This window comes from Eumetopias jubatus, unplaced genomic scaffold, assembly GCF_037043125.1.
Source record: "Eumetopias jubatus isolate StellerSeaLion01/CBP00866 unplaced genomic scaffold, mEumJub1_p1.0 scaffold_1, whole genome shotgun sequence".
Lineage (NCBI taxonomy): Eukaryota > Metazoa > Chordata > Mammalia > Carnivora > Otariidae > Eumetopias > Eumetopias jubatus.
The window spans coordinates 88,801,385-88,824,690 of NW_028274807.1; positions in this window are offsets into that span (position 1 = coordinate 88,801,385).

Sequence of the window (23,306 nt, forward strand, 5' to 3'; positions counted from 1 at the left end):
TAATTTATTATTTATTATGTTTTTTGCAAGTCCCTCTTCTACCTACAATAAATTATAAGATTCATGAAGATTATTTATGTATTCTTTATCTCTCTACTACATAGAATGGTATATAGTTGGTGTTCAATAAATATTTAATCAATGAATGAATGAAAACCCTAAGCTTCATCATCAGGCATATAGAGAAAACTTATGCTTCAGCTTTCTTTCCAGATGAAACAGATGCTCTTTTGTAGGTCTAAGGTGTTATACAGATGAATGATAGTAATATATTTCTCAATAACTATTAATGTAATCCTCTGAAGTAACTTATTGATTGTTTTTTCATTAGAGCAAAAATATATTATGGATGTAAATGGTAAAATGCAAAACACTAAAATTAATAACTTATTCTTCAAAGATTGTTTTCAAACACTGTGTTCATTTAATAATGAAAAATACATTTTGAATAAGCTTAGATGGAATAAAATGTTGTCCCCCGAGAAGGAAATATGACCAATAAGAATCCCATTCCAAACAAGGTCATAGTCACAGATGTTATGGGTTAGGATGTAGGCATATATTTTTGGGAGCCAAACTCAATCCAAACAGTAAAGATAAAATTAGACATTCTTTTCTCAAAATTATTTTATTGTTTTGCACCTTCTCTCTCTCCTTGCTCCTTCTTTTATGTATATGTCAAGACCAAACAAATTTACTCACTATGATATTTCTTACCTTCAAAATTACTTTTGGACCTAAACCATGTGGTTTTCTTGTTAGGTAAAAGGAAAAAGCTTTTAAACCTTGAAGTAAAGATTTACATTTTTCAATAGTGTTGAAATGCATTTTTTAGTATATTGCTAGTAATAGTTTCAATTATTTTCTTAAAGTCTTTAAAGATTTCTCAAAGTACGGCAAATGCACTTAGGCTAAAGATGTGTCTAAATGTATAAAATTGCCAGTTGAAGGCTGCAGGCAAACCTTGATTTAGTACGTGAAGATGAGCATTTGGCAAAAAAGGTTGTGACAATGGATGTGCTGAAGAAGATAAAAGAGTAGTCACTGAGTAGCAGTTTTAATGAACTGACCCAGAGTATAAAAAGATAATTGGAGTCATAATTAGAGAACAGTAATTCATACTGAAATTATATGTGAATACCCTACAGTAAAATGCTAGTTATTGGTGGAATTGATGCAATCCTTTAAACGTAAGCTAATGTTCACTGTTTTTGCAAGGACTAAAACACCTTATCTTCCCTCAAGGGCAGCATTCACTGTGAGAAATGCCCTGTGTAAAAGCTCCTTTTTAATTTTTTATTTTATTTTATTTCATTTATTTTTTTAAAGATTTTATTTATTTATTTGACAGAGAGAGACACAGCGAGAGAGGGACCACAAGCAGGGGGAGTGGGAGAGGGAGAAGCAGGCTTCCCACTGAGCAGGGAGCCCAATGTGGGGCTCCATCACAGGACCCTGAGATCATGACCTGAGCTGAAGGCAGCTGCTTAAAGACTGAGTCACCCAGGCGCCCCTAAAAGCACCTTTAAAAAAAATTATGGGGCACCTGGGTGGCTCAGTTGGTTAAGCGACTGCCTTCAGCTTGGGTCATGATCCTAGAGTCCCGGGATTGAGTCCCGCATCGGGCTCCCTGCTCAGCAGGGAGTCTGCTTCTCCCTCTGACCCTCCCTCCTCTCATGCTCTTTCTCTCATCTCATTCTGTCTCTCAAATAAATAAATAAAAGCTTTAAAAAAATATTTTAGTTCCCAGGTATCAGCAACTGAGCTAAGAGTGGAAATTGGCTGTTCCTTATACCCTCCAAATATAGTACTCTCTATTACAGAGTATCTCAAATACCCAACGACACAGCTTTAAAGTTAGCCATCATTTAAAAATATCCATTTTCATTGGAAAAACTCATTTAGCAGATATCATAAATAGCATCATGAATTAGAGACATCCTGTCGTTCCCATTGAAATCCCTTAAGCCTAACATGAAGTGCACTCTGACACCAAATGATCCTTAGCAGCTCAGGGAAGGATACCAAAGAACATGAAGGTTGTTTGGGCCAACAAAATCTACTGTTAGCAATTAATGGATAGAGACTACCCCATTTTCAAACAAAAGTACTTCAAACAAAAGTACTAAAGAAATAGATTTTGCTCTTAATTTGTTCCTCACACTCAAGTGATTTTTGGTTTCTTCTGTCTCGTTTTTACTCTCCAAACTATTCTGCCAAATGCATGATTCCTTTATTAAGCCAACATTTACTGAATGTCTACTATGCGCCAGGCACAAAGAAGTAAATTACAAAGCCTCTGATCTCAGAGGGATTCTTTATTAAATCCATACTGCTCTTGCTTACTGAGTGCTTCGCACTGTGTTAATTGTTTTAGGACAATTAGCTCACTTAATGCTTATAACAACCTACGGGTATGGGAGAATTAGTACCATCCTAATTTTATAAATGAGAAAACCAAGGCCTGTGGAAGATGAAGAATATATCCAAATTCATGAATTTAAAAAGTGCAGAGCTGGCTTTGAGCCAAGCTACCTGACTCCAAAGGCAAGGCTCTCACTGACTGTGTTATAACCTTCTTTCAAGACCTTGCTCACTCTGGCTCTACTACATGTTCCCACCTTCATATTTACCCTGTGCTGTTTAGTTTCTCAACAAAATTGTACCTGTTTTATTCTTGATGGCAAACTGCTGGTGATCGTCCAACGATAAGCTTGCTTCCTCTCGATATTTTCCACTTGTTTCAACTGTTCAGTTCTCTTTCTACTACTCTAGAAAATCTTCAATCTCTATTAGTGAATACAGTAATCACTAATAAGGCAGCTGGTTAGGATTTGCTAAGGGAGGCAAGAAAAGGAAAAGAATGGTATTTCAATCAGAAGGGAACTGACCTGGTAAAAGTAGGGACAAGAAATATGATTCAAAGGTTGGGCAGGATCTAAAAAAGATGAGTGGTTTGAGATCGTAATTTTTCATGGCAATATTGGGGTAATCCACTGGTTCTTAAGCAGATCTCACTTATAAAAGTGAAAGACAGGAAGTTGACTTTGGTCTCTTTAAAACAATTACTACCGGGGCGCCGGGGTGGCTCAGTCGTTAAGCGTCTGCCTTCAGCTCAGGTCATGATCCCAGGGTCCTGGGATCGAGCCCCGCATCGGGCTCCCCGCTCAGCGGGAGGCCTGCCTCTCTCTCTCCCACTCCCCCTGCCTGCGCTCCTGCCCTCACGCTCTCTCTCTCTGTCAAATTAATAAATAAAATCTTAAAAAAAAAATAAAAAAATAAAAAAATAAAAATAAAACAATTACTACCTTCTGTTTGCACTAGAGTCTTCAGAGTTGACCTCAGAGTGGACACAGAATATTACCATATTCAAGAAAGGAGTGAAACATGAAATTTTTCAGGTAATGCCGTGTAGAGCCAGCATCCCCGAAGCATCATATTTGATAGGACACAGACATAAACTCTGAAAGCAGCCACGAGATACGTGTGCTTGATGATCTTCGTTCTTCTCTGAACAACTCTGTGTGCCGCAGCTAACATGTTTGATAGCTTAGATTATCCAGATGTTTCTGCCAGGCAAAGGAAATCAGAAGACAGATTCTCCCATTGACGTCTTGGTAGAGCATATATTGATATGCGAGGAGAATAACAAAACAGTGTGCCCTAGGGGCTAGAGTTTAAGAGCCATGTACGTCTTGAGCAGACCTAAGTGTTCTGAATCTAGATTTTAATAATACAGCAAAAAGCTGAGTAAGGATACAAACTTTTCAGTTGGAAACCTGGATTTAAATCCAGTCTCCACTGTTTACTAGCTGAGTGATCTCAAGTGCATTGCTTGACTTCCAAAAGCCAGCTTCACCTTGCACCATCCATAAAATGAACACAACAATATCTCTTCCTAGAGTAAAAGGAATAGTGTATGTAAAACATCAAAAAGAGTTCCTAGTTCACAACTGTTTATTTTATGCCTTAACGAGAGATGCTAATATAATCTCTTTCTCTTTTCTTTTTTTTAAGTTCTAAATAAAAGAAAGAGGACAGCAAACCTCAATTTAGAATTCCAAAGCTTCTCTGGAACTTTTTCACTGAACACTAGGTTTACTTTCCCTGGAGTCTGGGGAGCCAGGTGAGACCAGCAGTGGACCAGACCTCAGAAACACCATGTCAGGAAGCATTCAACTCCGTGACACATATCGGATCAGGGCCAGTTCCCTCAGGGCAGGCACCCACCTCCGGGATATTCATGAGGCCTCTGGAATTTTTGATGTCACTAAGCTGAGCTAGATACACGTACAACACTCCACAGGAAAAAAGTAAAACTCTGCTTTTGACAAGAAAAGAAGAACAATGTTAAATCTTTCCTAGTTCCACTGAAATTAAGACACAGCCCTCACAGCCCCCAGTTCTCTAAGCTGTAAACCCTTCCGCACTCTGCCAGGAATGCTTATAAGTTGTGACTCATCTTGCAGCACCCATTAGCAATCTTCAGTGCTAACTTGGTACTTTCAACATGGTAAGTGCCTTTCCACCCTGTGAAAGAGCATCCACTTTCCCTTCTACTTACTGTGAGCTGGAGGAATTTTATTGTTGTTGTCGAGCTTCGCTATTTTACCCGAGCTACTGGAGAATCTCCAGCAAAGACCATTAATAGCTGCTGCTTAGCAGTGTACGAAGAAACAAGGTCTTACCTCTTTCATCTTCATTCCCTGTAGCAATGCAAATGATCATTGTTTCAACTCATATTTCAACTTCATCCAAAGAATGTAAAGTCTTGGCCAACTTCGATTTATTATACATATTGCATTTGATAGATGACCATCTTCAAACTGAGAAATGGGGCTACTGGGGATGGGAGATGTCTTGACACCGATCCACACAATAAAATCGAGTTGCTTTTTTGAAGAACAGAGAACCATGCTGTCAGTACTTTCAGTTTAATATCAGAACCCTACCAGAAATAAAATTCTAAAGTATTTTCTGTTTTTTTCTTTAAATGACTCTATTGTTGAGCATGTTTTTGATAATCTCTCTAAACATTTAATAGGTGAGAAGGAAAGAAGGTACAAGTGCAGTGATAACTAAGATTTTAAGGTGCACTTTTTTTTTATCATCAACATTGTTGTAAGAGAGAAAGAAAATGATGAGAAAGAGGTTCAGTAAAAATAGGTTAATCTCAAAGTTCCACGCTTTCAGAAATGGAGCCGATAGAGAGAGAAAATCACTTGTATTCCTAAGAGTGTCATTAAACCTGTGGAGGAAAAGAATATACGGTTTATGAAAACAAAGATTAAAAAGAAGCAATTTGTGGGAGAAAATCTGAATAGATAGAAGACATACTTCATAACCAAAATTGGCAAAGAAAGATGATAGTCTAGCATGCACACAATCATAGATAAATAAAAGGAGGATATGAGTGACAATAAAAAATGAGATACTCCAGATGGAATGAAGGGAATTAATGACAAAGGAATGATGAGTCAGTTGAGACATGAAATTACAATTAAAAGAAGAAAAGAAGTCCATAAATAAATGACCTGGTATTATTTTCAGGATATTTTCATTTTTAATCTCAGGCATCAATAAAGCTAAGAAAGAGTAGTATAAGGGACTTAAGAATTGTTTCAGGTAGAACTTTAGTTCTCCTGAAAAAGAGATGGAGGGAAAAGACCACTGAAAACCCCTTAATGAGAAAACAGTCTGGTTTCACTTATTGGATATAACATCATAATCAGATATTATAGAATGTTCTCAATAGCATTCTACTTACTCAGTGATATATTTTTCTTCAACACTCAGTGTTCACAATTAATGGATATTTTCCTCACTGAACAAGATAACAAGACATTTTCCCTGCTGAAATTACTGTGTATCAGTGGATGTTTATTGAATGCACATTATTGACTTTAGCTCCTTCATCTACTTTGTCTGTTCCTTAAAACAACCACACATTTACCTTTATATATAAATAAAACAGACAGAAACAGAGAGCTGAAGAAACTTGATAAAAGCACACGGCTTGTAAGGACTAGAAATCAAATCTGTATCTGTGTGACTTAGATCACTTAGTTCTTAAACTTGTCTGGCAGGAGGGATTATGTATGTGTCATTGAGAGAGTTATTTACAGGAGAGCCACCACATTATTACTGCCCTATCTTTCCATTTATTGCCTAGTTAACTCATATGGTTATTACCTTAGCTCCATTTTGGAAGAAGACAGAGTAAATAAAAGTTCAGAATAGATAATAGCAAGATAAACGATAAGAACATTTTTTAAAATCTCTCTGGATAAGCTGTAGTTTTCTTAAAAACATTTTCTATTCCTTTGTCTACTCCTTTAATAGAGAGAATAGAATAAAATGCAGAAGATATCCTCTGTAAGTACTCTTTGAATAAATCATTCTGGTCATTCCTATTAAATTTCCAAAGCCTGCCATATACATAACTAATAAAATTGATCTCCCGAGATTACAAAAATAAATAATAAGGCTCAACGAGAGAAGAAGATTGGAAAACAGTGAAAAACTGATAAAATAAACATGCATGGTACTTTAATAATAATAGGTAGCATCTATTGACATTTACTTTGTGCCAGTCATTGTTCTAAGAACTTTACATGGATTAACCTCTTACTGTGCATCACAGTCCTGTGAAGAACTAGGCCAACCCTTATTAAATTACTGAGATTCAAACTTTGTTTTAAATAAACTTTTCATCTTAGAATAGGCTTGGATTTACAGAAAAATGGCAAAGATAGCACAGGGTTTTCATATAGCCCATACCAAGTTTTTCTTATTATTAACATCTTATATTAGTATGTGTAGTAGTGAGGGTTCTCCAGAAAAGAAACCAATAGGATAAAAATAGATGATAGATAGATGATACATACATACATACATACATACATAGCTAGATGATACGTGGTTTGTTATAAAGAACTGGTTCATGTGATTATGAAGGCTATAAAGTATCATGATCTGCCATCCACAAGCTGGAGACCCAGGAAAGCTGGTGGTGTAAATTCTAGTCTTAAGTGTAGGAGAAGAACCAGGTCCGATTTTAAAAAGTCAGACAGAGAGAGTAAATTTTCCTTTATCCTGTCTTTTCTTCTATGCAAGCCTCCAATGGGTTGGATGGGACCCCACTGGGATTGGGAAGGGACATCCACTTTACTTAGTCTACTGATTAGTATGTTAATCTCACCCAGAAATACCTTCATGGACACCCCAAAATAATGTTTAACCATATATCTGGGTACCCTGTGTCCCAGTCAAATTGACACATTAAATTAACCATGACTTAGTAAACCAATATTGATTCCTTATTATATTCTAAAGTCCATGCTTTATTTGGATTTCCTTTATGTTTAGCCTAAGGTTCTTTTTCAATTCCAAAATTTTATCCAGGATACCACATGACATTTAGTTATCATATCTCCTTCGACTCCTCTTGGCTTCAATGGTTTCTCTGACTTACCTTGTTTATGATGAACTTAATTTTGACAAGTTCCAGTCAGCTATTGTCTTTTGTGACCTACTATTGGGATTTGTCTAATGTTTTTTTGTGTGTGATTAGACTGGGATTATGGGTTGCTGAGTGGAAGAACACAGAGGAAAACTACCGTTTTCACTGCATCATATCAAAGGTACAGAATATCAAAATGATTTATCACTGTTGTTATTAACCTTGATCACCTGGCTACAATAATTTTTTTTCAGGTTTCTTTTTGAAGAAAAGCTCTATGCACAGCCAACATTTAATTAGTGGGAAGTTATGTTTTACCTCCTTGAGATCAGAGTAACTACATAAATAATTTGGAATTCTGCATGAAAGATTTGTCTATTCTCCACCATTTATTTATTTATTCCATCATTTATTTATGTCACTTATGGACTCAGGATATTTATTTTATACTTTGGGTTGTAATCCAATGCTACTTTGTTTTGGTGCTCAAATTGTTTCAGCTCTAGAGATTTGGAGCTCTTTAAGTTGTCTCCTTTGTTCTTTACCTGGATGTGAAGCCTATTAAAAAATGTGGGCCTCCCGATGCCTGCTGACCCTAAGAGTTTCTCATTCTCACACTAGTCGACACTCAGGTCTCACAGTTCATCCAAAAGTACTATTTAAGTGCTCCTCCAAGTTTATTGCTTCATTGATTTCTGCTCCAGGTAAGCAGTTGTGGTCTCTGACTCTCTGGATGAGCCTGTCTCTCCAGATTCTGGATGAAGTTGCCCTGCAACTTCAGTTCTCCCTGATGGGTCCAAGAAAGTAATTGATTTTCAGTTTGTTTAACTTTTTCATGTGAGCACAGAAGTGTGGCCTCTGAGCTCTTTACATTTCAAAGCAGAAGCAGGAAGTATTCAACTGTCTTTGACCTACCATTATTACTCTTTTTTTTTTTTTTTTTTTACAGATGAGAAAAAGGGTAATACAGATGATAAGTTTGAAGTCCAGAGAGGTCACATAACTTGCCCAAGGTTATGCTTTGGGAATTGCTGAGTCGTGGGATAAACTCAGTCTGATTCTGGTGGTCAAGATCTTAACTACTATATTGTACTCCTTATGTATCATATAACATAGCACTATTAAAGATGTGAATACAACTATGTTGGAGCAACAGAAAGGAGGAATTCATTTTAGGAAATAACACCATAAAGGAAAGCCTCATGAAAGAGGTGACAAGAGAGCTGGTGCAGAGAATGAGGAATTTAAAGGGAAAGGGAGGGTAGAGACTTCTAGGTAAAGGAACAACAGGTATAAAGGCATAGAGACAATACAAAGAATGTCATCTGTTCTGATTCAATTGTTGAAACAGAAGATATATGTTCAGGACACTTATAAATCTGAGGACAGGCCTTGTGCCTTGTGAAGTGCTGTCCCAAGGACTGTGTGTAGAATTTATAATTGACAGAGAATAAATAGAGTCTTTTAAAGAATGCATTGGAAAGATGGCCCATTGTATGGGGCGCCTGGGTGGCTCAGTTGGTTAATCGTCTGCCTTTGGCTCAGGTCATGATCCCAGAGTCCTGGGATCGAGCCCCGGGTTGGGTTCCCTGCTCAGCAGGAAGCCTGCTTCTTCCTCTCCCACTCCTCCTGCTTGTGTTCTCTCTCTTGTCTCTTTCTGTCAAATAAATAAATAAAATCTTTAAAAAAATAAAGAAAAAAAGAAAAATGGCCCATTATAGGTGACAGATGGGTGGCAGGAACTTAGTTGTGATACTTTAACTGTGGCAAGAATAAAACATGAGGGATAGGTAGTTATGTATGTGGCAGTTTATACGTAAGTTTGATTCCCAAAACAAAAATAGCAAAACAGGGTCTCAAGAAGCCTTTTCAAATCTTACCAACCTCTCTCTTCACTACTTCAGGTTTTCGTCAGGTTCTTGGGTAGATGTCCTTCAGGTGAAGTTTTCTTTCTGGTTTGACTACTGACATCACAGATTTAAATTTATAATAAAGCTACTGTTTACTACTTACCTAATCATTATTATGATCGTTTATATTAAAAATGTCATGTTAACTAAAACTACATTTGTATTTAAAAATAACAAGTACCGTAATCTCAAAATATTCCTATGTTAAATGCTAAAGCATGGTCATAATTTCAGGAAAAGCAATTTAAATATAAACAACAAGCAATGCACTTATAAGGCCCTTTCTCTCACCCAAGGACATTTGTTTTGAATATGACTTAAGATAAACACCATGATATATGTAAGATGGAATCTTATCTCAGCTTTTCTCTAAATTTTTTAAGTTTCAACACTGTGCTCCCCTCAGCGTTCTTCCAGACTATATTTCTGTAGAGTGATTTATGGCACATAGAATTTTGTGTTCAATTCTTTATCAGCTGGCTACTACATAGACACTCATTTTTCTCCATGATTTTCATACTACTATTGCTATTAGCATTGTAGAGTTTACCTGTATATCCATGCTGACCTCAAACAAAATTGAATCTCAAAGGGAAAACAATAATTGTTTGCCCCCTCTCATCTTGTACCTTTTTCCTCCCACCCTTTAACAGGAAGCTTAATACTTAAAAATATTAAAAGAAAGCCTACTGCCTAAATAATTGAAAAGGAAATATTCCATGTTCTGGTGTTCAAAATGTAGGCTAGCATAAAAGATATTAACTCACTTACTTTTGGTAGTTACCAATTTATAAGGAGAAGAAATTCCATATGATAATTTTAAGCAGATTTCATTGCATGATTTTCAAAAATTATAATAGGAGGAGTGGGAAGAAAGAACTATCCTGAGCTAGAAGTCTATTGCCTGCTCATTGTTTTATAGAACTGTCGGAGTAAGGGACTCTGACCCCAACTTTTCAGAGATAATGAAACTAAGGAAAGGTGAAAAACCAAAGCTAGGTAAGAAGCCAAAATCAGTAACCCATGAAAGGGAGCCGAAATGAATAACCAAACCAAAATAAGGTAAAGATGGTGAGAAGAGATAGATATAAAAAACAGGAGCACAGGAATGATAAGCCTGGGCATAAAAAAGAAAGAAGTTATCTACTGACTACTTTTAAAACACTGAGCACCAAATTAAAAATATAGAAAACTAAAACAAAACAAAGCAAAAACTGCTGAATTCTCTCTGTATATCTGTCTTTGTCTTTGTCTCTGTCTCTGTCCCTGTCCCATTTTGGCATATGTGGGAAATGCTCATTTGCAGAAAAAGGAAGCCATATGGCCCAGCCAAAGCTCAGAGGAAAGCAGGATTTCAGGCTCCATTGGACTAGCAAGACTAGATGCACAATCATCGTTAAACAAACAAATAATAATAGCCGTTCTACTAGCAATGTAAAATTTAATTAGTTTATGTTTTTGTAAATAGCAAGTTAATTTTAGTGAAACAACAACGAAAAAACATCATGAAGCAGAAAAAAATCTCAAATGACCAAAGACAATGTTAGAGACATATGAATAGTTTTAAACAAGGGAAAGCTCTCAACATGTTACTGTATTATCCAGTGTGAAATAAGTTTGCTTGATTGATGAATAGTAAAGTTTCCTCAATGACTATTCTATAAAATCTACACATAACATATAACATACTCATTGCATAAATAAATATTTAGTATGTCAAACATAAAATAGATTACTAAAGTTGATTCCAGGCAATTTAATAAAACTCAAGGAAAGCATCCAAATTAAGAAATGAAATGGATAGAGGAAAAGTTGTAAAAAATTTAAAGAGATGTGAACATAATGGGTCAAGCAGACTTTATCTGCTCAGAGGATTTTTCAAGAATAAACCTATTAAAAAAATAAATTTACTGCAAATGTCACCCTACACTTTCTGTAGTTATAATAAAACTCATTTAAATGAATATTTGATAAATGCATAAATGAATAAAGATGAAATGAATAAATGAATGGAAAGGGAACATAAATACTAAATGGTGGAAATTAAATGAATAATTCTCTTGAATAAATCAGCTTCATGTGAGTTTGCCAGCATTCTATATAGAGTAATACCATCTAAAATGCTAATTTTGAATGGATCATGGTAACGAATTTATCTACACAAGAAGTATATAAATTTATGGCTGTAATCAATATACTCTAAATACACTTCGTTAAGTGCTCTGTCCTTTAAGTGCCTTAACACATTATATTTAAATGATATTTTCTTCACCGAGTTAGATTATCCAACATTTCTTTCAGTCATTTTTTAACATAGAGAATACTTATGTTCCAGGGAATAAGACAAATCTTTCTCCATGGGTTTTCTTCTCAGAACACTAAACATATTAACCTAATTACTCTCCTCTATCATTCTTCCTTTAGAACCTTTCCAATTGTCCTTTTATGGCTACTTTTGATTACGTTGGTACGAGGCATATTAATCCTCATCCAGGCTATGGTGTAGAATTTAGGAGAGGGAAATGTTTTGTGTTTGTCTTTTGAGTGACCAAACATTTTTGCTTTGTGTTATTTCCTAAACGAATCATTTAAAGGGGGGATTGTGCATTAAAAGAACCCATTTTCCAAACATGAAGAAAGGTGACTAGAATTACTGGAAAATAAAACTTATGAATATTTTATAAACAGGGTTTCATACATTTATGTTTCTGGAGAAAAATCATCTCTTGAAGAACAAAAGTCTCAGATCCTGCTCAAAGGAATAGCTAAGCGTCACATGTGGTTAGAAGAGTGATTATTTAGAGTTAAGTCAGTATTTTTTATATCCAAGAAAAGTTGGAACAATTAAAAAGATATCCTCTTTTTTAAAACTTTCAACGTTAACACAATTTATTTGTTTAAAGTAGATTGATTTTAAATAGTAGAAAGGTAAACATTGGCCTGATTCACTTTGAATTGTTGCCAGATCCAAATAGTAGCCTCAAAGCTTAAGAATTTTAATTCTAGGTTTAAAAAAAAAAAATCTTACAAAATTCTAATTATTAATCCAGCAATTGAAAGGTATGTACTTTTTGAAAAGGTACCAGGTTAGCTAGTGGGAAACTCTGTCTCTGTGCCAGATCTGCATTGGCTCTCTGTACAATTTCAAACACATTTTACAGGTTTTGTCTAAATGTTCCAAGTGAAGAATTATGTACATATTTTTAAATCTGTTGTCTTCATTTGCTTTTTAAAATTGTATTTATTTTATTATTCTAATATGATATTAGTACATAGAAAAATATATAGCCTTTATAAATTAAAATACATAATGATGATATCTCTTTCCTTGAATACCTCCCGATTTAAGAACATCTCCAGTTCTTGTGCTTTCACATGTGTATTCCTCCTCACTGCTTTCCTGTGCCTCCCCCACATTTATCATTCTGTTGAGATTTCAAAAACAGTGCTATCATATACATTTATATCCCTAGAAGATAAGTTATTTCTTCTTGCCCTTGAGTTCCATAAACATAATATATGGTATGTAGTTTTCTAGGACCTATTTTCACTCAAAATTATTTTTAAACCCAGCACTGTTTAATTAGTTTGTCAATTTTAATTTTGATACTCTGTTTGATACTCTGTGAATACACCATACTTTATTCTTCTGAGAAGATATAGTTTATTGGTTTTTAGTTCCTCATTCTTTCACTTAGCAAATGTTTATTGAACACCTATTAGCTGCTAAGCACTGTTTCAATAGACACACACACACATACACACATGTTTCCCAGTCTTCATGAAGCTTATATTCTAGTGAGATTGAGTGATGTCACACATATGGAACAATTTCTCATAGAGTATCCAAAAACTCTAATTTATAAGATAATATAAAATATTAATATTTGATTAATGTTAAATATCTTTTACATGTGGTTGAAAACCAATTGTCACTCCAATCAGTAGTGTGTGAGTTGATCAATGTCTTCTCCAAATGTTGGTATTGCCAGACTACAAGCATCTGTCAGTCTACTGGGTGGAAAATAATATCTCATCTCATTTCAATTTTCATTTTGTGATAATGGATAAGATTGAACATCCTTTTATGCTTATTCACCATTTATATTTTTTTGGCAAAATGTGTGTTCATGTCATAAATCTCTTTTCTCATTGATGATCTTCATGTTGATTTGGAAGAGTCCTTTATGCATTCTGGATAATAATTCTTTATTGAAAATATATTCCCATTTTCTTTGTGGTGTCTTTCGGCTTCCTTCAGAAGTTCTTAATTTTTAAGTAGACAAATTTCTCAAAATTGAATAATAGGTGTCTTTGTAAATTGTTTAGGAAATCTTTTCCAGTCCCAAAGTTATAAAGATATCCTCTCATTTTCTGTAAGTATTTCAGTTTTTCCTTGAGGTTTTTATTCCATCTGGAATAGACCTTTGTATATGGAGTAAACATTACTTATTGTTTTCTCCATATGAACAGTGAATTATTCCAGCATCATTTAACAAAAGATTGATGTTAATTCCTAGGAATTTTCAAAACCATCTTTGCCATAAATCAGGACTGGAATAAATTACATTGGTCAATTTTTCTATCATTTTCTTACTCTATTGAAAGTAAAGTAAATCTTGGTATTTCTCAGGGAGACTCACCTGGCCTTGCTCCTTTCCATATGTATCTTGGCTATTCTTGGCCCTTTGCTTTTCCATATATTAGAAAGAAAAATATTTGGGGAAATTTCTTTTGAATTACATTTAATCTATAGGTAGACTTTGGAAGACTTGATCATCACTATGATAAATTTGTGAATTTCTCTCTGTACTTCTATTAGTTTTTCTTTATATATTTTAACCAATTTTTTAGATACACCTAAGTTTGAAGTCATTATGTCTTAAGAACTTTTGTAAAAATGTAATGATACTTTCCAGCCTTAATAATGCTTTTGTCCTTAATTAATTTAAAGCATATGTATCGAGTGTTTTAGGAACTTGAGATGCGACACAAGCTAATAGAGCATCACACATTTGGACCATTTCAGGTATTTCTTTATGGCTGATTTCGTATTTCCTGTGTAGGTAGTGAAGGAGTTCCAAATACCACTCTAAAATATTCCACTCTGGCAGTTTGACTCTTTTGAGTTGAAAGCACTTGAAAAACAGCAGATGTAAGAAAAACACTCTAACCTCCCTTCTTTTTCTTAAAAAGAAGGAGATGGAATTTCCATGTGAAAAATGTCCTCCCAATTGCAGAAGAAAAGTAACATTCTTATCATCAAGGATGGAAGTTGAGAATGAGAGAATTCTACACAAACAGACTTTGTTAAAACAGTTCTTTTATCTTCCTTTAGCTTCTCCACGTAGTTTACCTACTTTTCCACAATTGCCTCTCTTTGTTCAACCTAATATAAAAGCATGTAATTTTCACCATTTCTTTGGGTCTTCATTCCTTTTGAAGTCTCCTGTGTCACATAAAACTTGCATTAGGTAAATTTGTATGCCTTTCTCCTGTGGATGTCTTATATCAATTTAATTCTCAGGCTCTACTGAAAAAAAAAAAAAAAGCTTTAAGAATGTAAGGTAAAATTTTCCTCTTCAACAGTAGTGAGGGATTAGCAGTAATAAAAATGACAAGGGGTCCTGAGAGCTTTGTTAAGAACACCAAACTTGTCTGAAAACTGTCTGTCTGGCTTAGCTGTGCCTCCATACATGTCACTGTATATGTGAGCAGGGCTCATATCACTCAGTCTCCTCTGTTCACCCAGGAAAAATCAATCTATATATAAATTTGGTCAACATTATTACTTGGCAATTCTGCATCTGCACCGTTTGTACCTTGCTAATGGGAATTTTCTTAATAAAACTTGATTTCTTGATTTTCTTTGATATCCATATTCTTCATTGGGGCCCCCTAATGGCCCCACTCTCATCTCCAGGGGTGGTTCTGATAGGCTTAAAATTAATTCATCTCTTTTGATAATAATTGGTTCAGAAATAGGCATGTGATTCAATTTAAGTCAAGGCAATTCAAGGCAAGATTTTTTTAAGGTTTCTAGAATGGCCTTTTGTGTTCTGGAAGTCCCTAGGGTGGGTGTTGTAGGGAACTTTGTTCTTCTTCTGGATTTTGTTTTAAACAGATGTGTGATTAGACCTGCTGTCATTATCAGAATGTCAGTGTCTCAGGGTGAAAAGACATGAAGGGGAACAGATAGAAGAAAATAATACAGAAATAGAACAGGAATCATTAGATTTAAGCCACCCCCACTGTTAGACCTTCACTCATGGGTGCCTAGGAATTTATAATTTTTAAAGGCCATTCAGAGTTGTATTTTCTGTAGAGTGATTATTCATCACAATTTGTCCCAAATCAGGTTGGTTAATGACTCTTGTCCCAGTAAAGTTACAGTTGTGCCCCTTTAATGATCACAATTGTGCTGGTTTGGATGATAAATTACATAGTGATCATGATCTACTTTGTGTGTTCAACCAGTGTGGTAACACAGGATCTTGCCCTCAGAAGGATGCTTGTCTTGGGGTTTAATGCTCTGAGGTTGTGTCTTAAAATTCATAGTAATTTTATCTTTAACCTTGTATATTTTAAGTGAAGCCCAGTGATACAATGGACAATGACCGAGTTACTTGGAACTCATGCACATTCTCCCCTCTTAGCACCGGTTCTTGGCCATCTGCTTCTAGCTTCTGCCCAGCAGCTGCTGCCACCATCCACTCTTGGCAGAGGGTTGGGATAGAGATGGGGGTGTTGAAATCTGGTGCAATAAGTTTCAAGACAGGCCCCAAGTACCTGTCAGGGTCTGCACTCCTGAGTTTCTCTGTGCCTGGAGAAGTGTAATATTAAATAGAAAATTACCAACAACAAAAACAAAACACCATGACATGTGAAATAGAGAATCCTTGGAAGAAAGGAAAAAACATTTTGTTCTTGTTTTTTGGACAACGAACACTACATTTTCATTTTTCAGTGGGCCCTAGAAATTATGTAGCTGGCCCTGGCAGTCATACCAATATACACCTGAGGTCATACCATGTGACACAGCAGATTCTGTATCCATCAACCTCACAATAACCAGACAAGATCCCGGTGCAGACCTCTATGACATTCAACCGCGAAGTTACTATTCACGTAATACTTGGTATGAATGGCCTTTGAATGGCAGCCCCTGGAGTTATATAACATACCAGCATACTGTCCTAAGATACATGTACACAAAAGTATCCTTCCTAAGAAAAACAAGGTAGAAATAATAATTATAAATCTAAAAAAATGTTCTTTGCTTCCATATAGGTTCTTTTCAAAATTTCCTTAAGGAGTGAGTGACGCTTTTGGTTTTATTCAATTAAAAAAATTGGGTGAGGCAACAATTTTAAGTTGTAAACAGAATTTATCTTGAATTCTTTACAACTTGAAACTATTATGAACTTATTTAAACATATATTACTATTCCTGAAATACACTTAAATTTTTTTGTGACTATAGATGGTATAGACACTTTGACAAAAGTGTCATTATACCATGATCATTTAACAACTGAAGAATTCAATGCCACTAGAATTAGATTTTTATCTATTTTTATCTAATTAAGTATATGTTGAGTATTTAATTTTATTTTCAGTGGATCACCCATTGATTTCTAATATTTTATATTTGAGAATGTTTAAAATTCCATATTTTTACTAATATATGAAGTATATATTACTTACATATGAAGTATATATTACTTACATATGAAGTTTACTCATTTTAATCATTTTGAAGATTTTTTATGATCAGGTTGGGGGAAACGTTCGTTAAGTCTTCAAAAATTTACATACCTTCCCCAAATCCAGAAAGATCAAACAATAACCAAAAACAAAACAAAACAAACAAACATCCTTCTGATTCTTTATAGGAAAGCTGTCTTTATAAGCAAATATACTATGGTTTTGTAGTTTTGAGTGAGTAAAATATTTATTTAATAAAAAATAAAAGAGAGAGGGAAAAGATCGCAGGAGAACTTGTCCTTAAGTCTTGCTGCTGCTCTGCTATGAATCAACTTGGAACAGGAAACTGTTAGCAGTGTTAGAAATACATAAAGCCTGCTCCACATGATATATGCTAATTGAGTTAGAGTCTCACCTCACATAATTAATTGGAGAATGGTAAGGGTCATTAAGTTTCAGGATTGCTGTATATAGATAACAGACAGAACTACAGAAAGATGGGGCAACAAGAAAATGTGAAACAGGAATATGCCTGGAATGGGGAAAGCTGAATGAATTCTGTATGGAGGTTTTACCAATAACTCCATAAGTCATCAAGGGGAGCCTAAGACCAGTATTCCCCTCCCCACTCTTAAAACCTCCCCTGCATTTCTTGTGTCTTGATAGGCATCCATCATCCCTTCTTTTCTGAAGAGAACAAATCAGTCAACTTTTTCCATGAATAATGTAAATCTTCTTGAGTACTATATCTGGAAGAGTAGAAATTCTTTTTGAAATACCAAACAGCTGGATTAAATTTATTTTTTAAATGTGTATTTTAAAGAAAGACACATATAGTTCAGAATAGGACAACCTAGAATTATTGAAATTTACTCACAGTTTAAGTTTAGTTTATCTATAGTTTTCCATTGTTTGGAATAATGTGAATAGAAACATCTCTAGAAGCAGGAAAGCCTATGATTGACATTTTTTGTAAGTGTTAAAGACTTTTTTGAGTTCTACTCTTGATTATGAGAATTCAGCATTTATATGTGCATTTCATAAATCCCCATAAGTCTGAAGGATTCTGGACTGAACACAAATATAGTCCCCCTTGAAACACTCTGTCGATCTAGGCACCTTGTATTTAGGTACTTCACATAAAAGGAAATCAGAATAGGAGATTAAAAGCTCTAATTCTTTGATCCAAACATTAAAAAATAAATATAAGGAAATTAAAAAATCCTAATTATAGTTTCCTAGTAAATCTTTGAAGTATAAATATGAAACCTACTTAGGAAAATTTCTATAAAAGCCTTTCAAAATACAGCATTATGGCATATCCAGTCTTTTTTAATTGTTGATTTTCAAAATTATTATTGTTAAAATAACCTTTCACAGTATATTTGAAGTTTCATTTCGGGAACTATCATTGCTCTCTTGTTCAGTTCTATGACCTAGAGCCTAACCAATTTCTGAATGAATAAATCCATTTCCATTGAAAATACAGGTTTATTTGTCAATAACAGAATGATAGCAACAAACTTGCAGGACAATTTAAATGCAATAACAAGAGTGAAGATGAATTAGAGATTTTTTTATTCATTTAAATATGAGAAATGAATGAGAAACTGATGAATGTTGATGTCTCAGTTTGATATTTATGAAAACTAATCCAGCAAGAATATGAGCATTGTTAGTTTTGACATCTTCAACATTTTGTTGTTATTTTAATTTAACAGAGGTTTGCCAATATATACTAGGGAAGATTGAGTACTCTGGTTTATATTTATAAAATAAAGGAAGTCTTTCATCATGTTGACATAATCAAAATTACTTTTAAAATGACTATATTTTAAATCTAGTTACTAAACACCATTTACATTCATTATTTGAGAAAGATTTTAATGAAGATGAAATTTTCAGCGTATTAATATAGCATACAAAGGACATAAAAAGTTGAGTGTATTAATGTAGCATGTAAAGGAAATAGGACATAGACCTCTTTCAGAATATTTCTTATTTAAAAAGGTAGCAGGATTGCCACAGCTCCCTGTCATTTGGTCAGCTTTTTAAAGAAGTGATGATGTTTAAACACTTTCATGGATGCCAAGACTCACTGTTTAAATATTCAGCTGTAAAACTATTGACTAAAAATGACACAGATGTTATTTCTCTTCTCTCGAGTGTATTTGATTTATAAAATTAATGAGTTAAAAGTGAAGTATTTTTTTTTTTTTGGCCAGGATTTCATAATATAAGCAGACACTTCACTTTAAACCTTGTGTAATATTTTTTGCACTTATCAATTCCTCAAATAAAATTTTTGCATTTTCCAGTTCATGCTATTCATGTAGAAAAACTTATTTTAAATGAACTCAGAAGAATATTTTAATGACATTTCTATTAGAGCGTAGAAAACTTGCTTATCAGTTTCCTGTCCTGATTCTTTACACATTCAGAAAGTCTCTGGGAAGAATAGCGTTTACAGAAGAACTATGGGAGAACGACATATTCGGAATTCTGAGAGAACTACCTTTCCCTTAATATCAGGTCTGCCAAAGAGTAGATTAAATTACTATAATTACAGAAACAAATAAGCAACACTATTTAGTGATTATGATATAAAGTCAAGGCTTCTACAAAGATCACATTCCTTCATATTAAAATATCATTTTGTAATGTGTAAATTCACAGAATTGAGTAAGTGGGCACTGATAATTATTTCAGTCACTGCCCCATAACAGTGTTTTTTTATAATGCCTTGATTCCATGATAAAACCTAATCAGAATTAAACTTAAGGAGTTGAAAATCAGGGATAATTATTTGCATTTGGCTTCTATAACTAGTTGATTTAAAACTGCTAGCACAACACTGTACACAGCTACACCAGGGCAGAGGATAAGATGTCGTTACATCCATTTGGCCCACTCCTTCTTATATATTCATTAGTTGAGAAAACTATTTTTGTACATAACTCAGATGGAAGTCGCCAGAATTTGTCATTTGACCCACAAACCCCACTTCAAACTCTCTAAATTTTACTTATCTAAAATAATTGATCTCATATGTTACAGTGTTCAGTAACCATGTGGCATGTAAATAAAATGGGAATGTAGACAAAATGTACATCATGATCAGATAATTACATATAATTCTGGGATTACTTGTACAGGAAGTGTATCATTAAAACATAAACAATAGTAATGATACTGTCATAAAATAACTATATATTATCCACATTGTTAAAAATTTCTTTAAATTAGGAGAGCTGAGATTATGAATTCCAACTGAGTATCGGTTCAATGAGTGTTTACTCTTACAGATGCATCCACATATGATTGACTTGTCCATCAACAGATAATTGTTCATTGCCAGTTCTGGAATCTGAGTGATGATTTGAATTTGAATCCAAGCTTAGTCACTTACAAGATATGCAAGTTTCTTAATTCAGTTTCATTCTCAGATTTATGCTCTAAAATGGGAAAAATAATACTTAAAACCTTTTAAGAGGTGGTAGAAATTGGTTTAAGAAGATAAAAAGGTCACTAACACAACTACAGACATATAGTATGCTTCCAAATAATGGTAGCCATTTCCACTCCATCCCTGACCCCTGTATATTCCTGGGCAAAGATTGAGTCTTACTTATTTCCATATCTCAACAATATCTAGTTAAATGCCTTGTACAAGAGACAGATATGTGTTGAATTAACCTGAACCTGAAACTAAGGATGAAAGAAAATACCAAGATAATTCAAGAGAAAACATTTCCCTTGGTTTAATTATCTGAATATCTCAGGTGAAAAATCTATTTTCTTTTCTTTTCTGGTCTGAAATATCAGGTAATGACCTAAATCCTCCAATTTGGTTTGTGTGCAAAGACTCAGTCTAAGATGAATATTTATGGTTTTCCTTTAGGAACTAAAGTGATTTGGCAGTTGTTCAATTCACTAGATGTGCTATTAAAACAGCATAACTGATTCAGCAATTTCATTCAGGTGCAGGTTTGCCTAATGTTGCAGACCTCCTGCAATAACTGGGAAAAATAAATAGGAAATTCAGCGGTTACACCAGTTATACAGTCATTAGAAATAGGCTCCATAGTGACTTGAAGTGATTTTCTTAATTGTAATTTCTCCCTTTTTCATTATACTTGAGTCTTAAATTATAACTGACTACCTTCTTTGAGCTCTTCATGACAGGCCTCATGCAGACCTTTAAGTATACATAAAGAAGAAAACAGATGTTAAATCTCTTCCTCACCTAAAATACAAGTAAGGACAACACACCATTAGTCCCAAAAAGGAGTCAGCTGCATTTACCAAAAACCTGTTTTCCTCACACTTTTTTTGGTAAATTTTTATCTCTATCTTGAAGAAAAACATTTCCACCCATTAAAACAGTGCTCACCTTAGAGTTTACATATCACATTACCTGACAAACTGTTACAATGTAAAACTATAACAACATACTTCATCAATTCAGATTGTAAATATGCTCTCATCTCTTATATTTCTAATGCTTAAGAATCCACTGGTATTGGTTGTAGGAAGTCTAGTATCTCTCTTCACCCATTCCTCCCACATTATTGCTTATGAATCTGGTGCTCAAGCCATCCAAAGATGAAGGCAGACTCCTATTTCTGTAAGCCAGATAGAAAGTCCCCTACTTGAGATGTTTCTCATGACAATAGATAAGGCTCCAGAAACTTGGAACGGCCTCGTCCCATATTCATTTTTATAATCTACAGTGAGCCTCTGAAAGTGTCCCCAGACTGGGGATTACACATAATTTTCTTAGGGTCTGATCTGCTTTTCCCTGTTCTCCAAAGTAGAACACAGTATGAGGCAAGTTGAGCTCTAAAGAACTAAGCCACTCCCAACAAAATGTTAGGGTAATGCATTAGCCAGAATCACTAGTTTAGACTCTCCTTTCCTCGTGGGATTATTTTTAAGGGTCCTGATCAGGCTATGCTGGTTACTACAATGAGTTCCTACTTTTGAAATTTAGGAATCAGGGATTGAGAAATTTAGCTAAATTGATCCAATTCCTCTTCAGATTTGTATTCCAGAGGTTTCATAAAGTGATAACATCTTTTGAATAAAGATAAATGTTATACATTTTACCCTGTTATTTGGTACATTGGGTCATATTTTATGTGATTTTGATTTAGGAAATATTCAAATAATAAGTATTGTTGTCTTTGAAGAGATACAAATTCAAATTTTAATATACTTAAGAATTGGATGATGTCAACACTGGTAGACAATTGACTACATTTCTGCTATTGAACTATGGTAGCATCATGGGAGCTGTAAGTAGAAATAACGCCATATTTTTTTACCAAAATTAGTGGAGAATATCCTCTCCCTTTTCCTTGAGAATGGGTTGGACTTAGTGACTCAACAACAACAAAAATCTCATATGGCAAAAGTGATAATGTATGACTTCTGAGACAAAGTCATAAAAAGCACTATGGCTTCCTCCTTGATCTCTTTCTTAGATTGGTCTCCTGGGAGAATCCAGGTGCCATGCCATAAGGGTACTCAATCAGGCCCATCTCACATAATGAAGAACTGAGCCTCCTGCCAGGAGCCAGCAAAGAAATGAAGCCACATGAGTGAGCCATTCTGGAAGTAGATGATTCAGCCTTAGTCAAGCCTACAGATGACTTCAGCTCAGCTGATATCTTTTTTTTTAAGATTTGGTTTATTTATTTGACAGAGAGAGACACAGCGAGAGCAGGAACACAAGCAGGGGGAGTGGGAGAGGGAGAAGCAGGCCTCCCGCCGAGCAGGGAGCCCGATGCAGGACTCGATCCCAGGACCCTGGGATCATGACCTGAGCCGAAGGCAGACACTTAACGACTGAGCCACCCAGGCGCCCAGCTCAGCTGATATCTTAACTAAAATTTCCAAGAGACCTATAACTATGAACCAACTAGCTAAGCCACTCACAAGTTTTTTAACCACAAATTGTGAGATAACAAATTTTTAAACACAGTAATTATGGAAAATCCTATTAAATTCATGGGCAACATTTCATGTAGTAATAGATAACTAATATCTTCAGAAAGTCATCCCTTACATTGATTTCTACCACTCTTTAACTACTTATCCTAAATTTTGACAAATAAATTAGCTGGCCAATTGATGTTCAAAAAAAAAATTTTTTTTCAGAATCATTTACTATACTCTGCATGGTAGGAAAATCCCTAACAGGCAATTGATTATGACCTTTGCTCG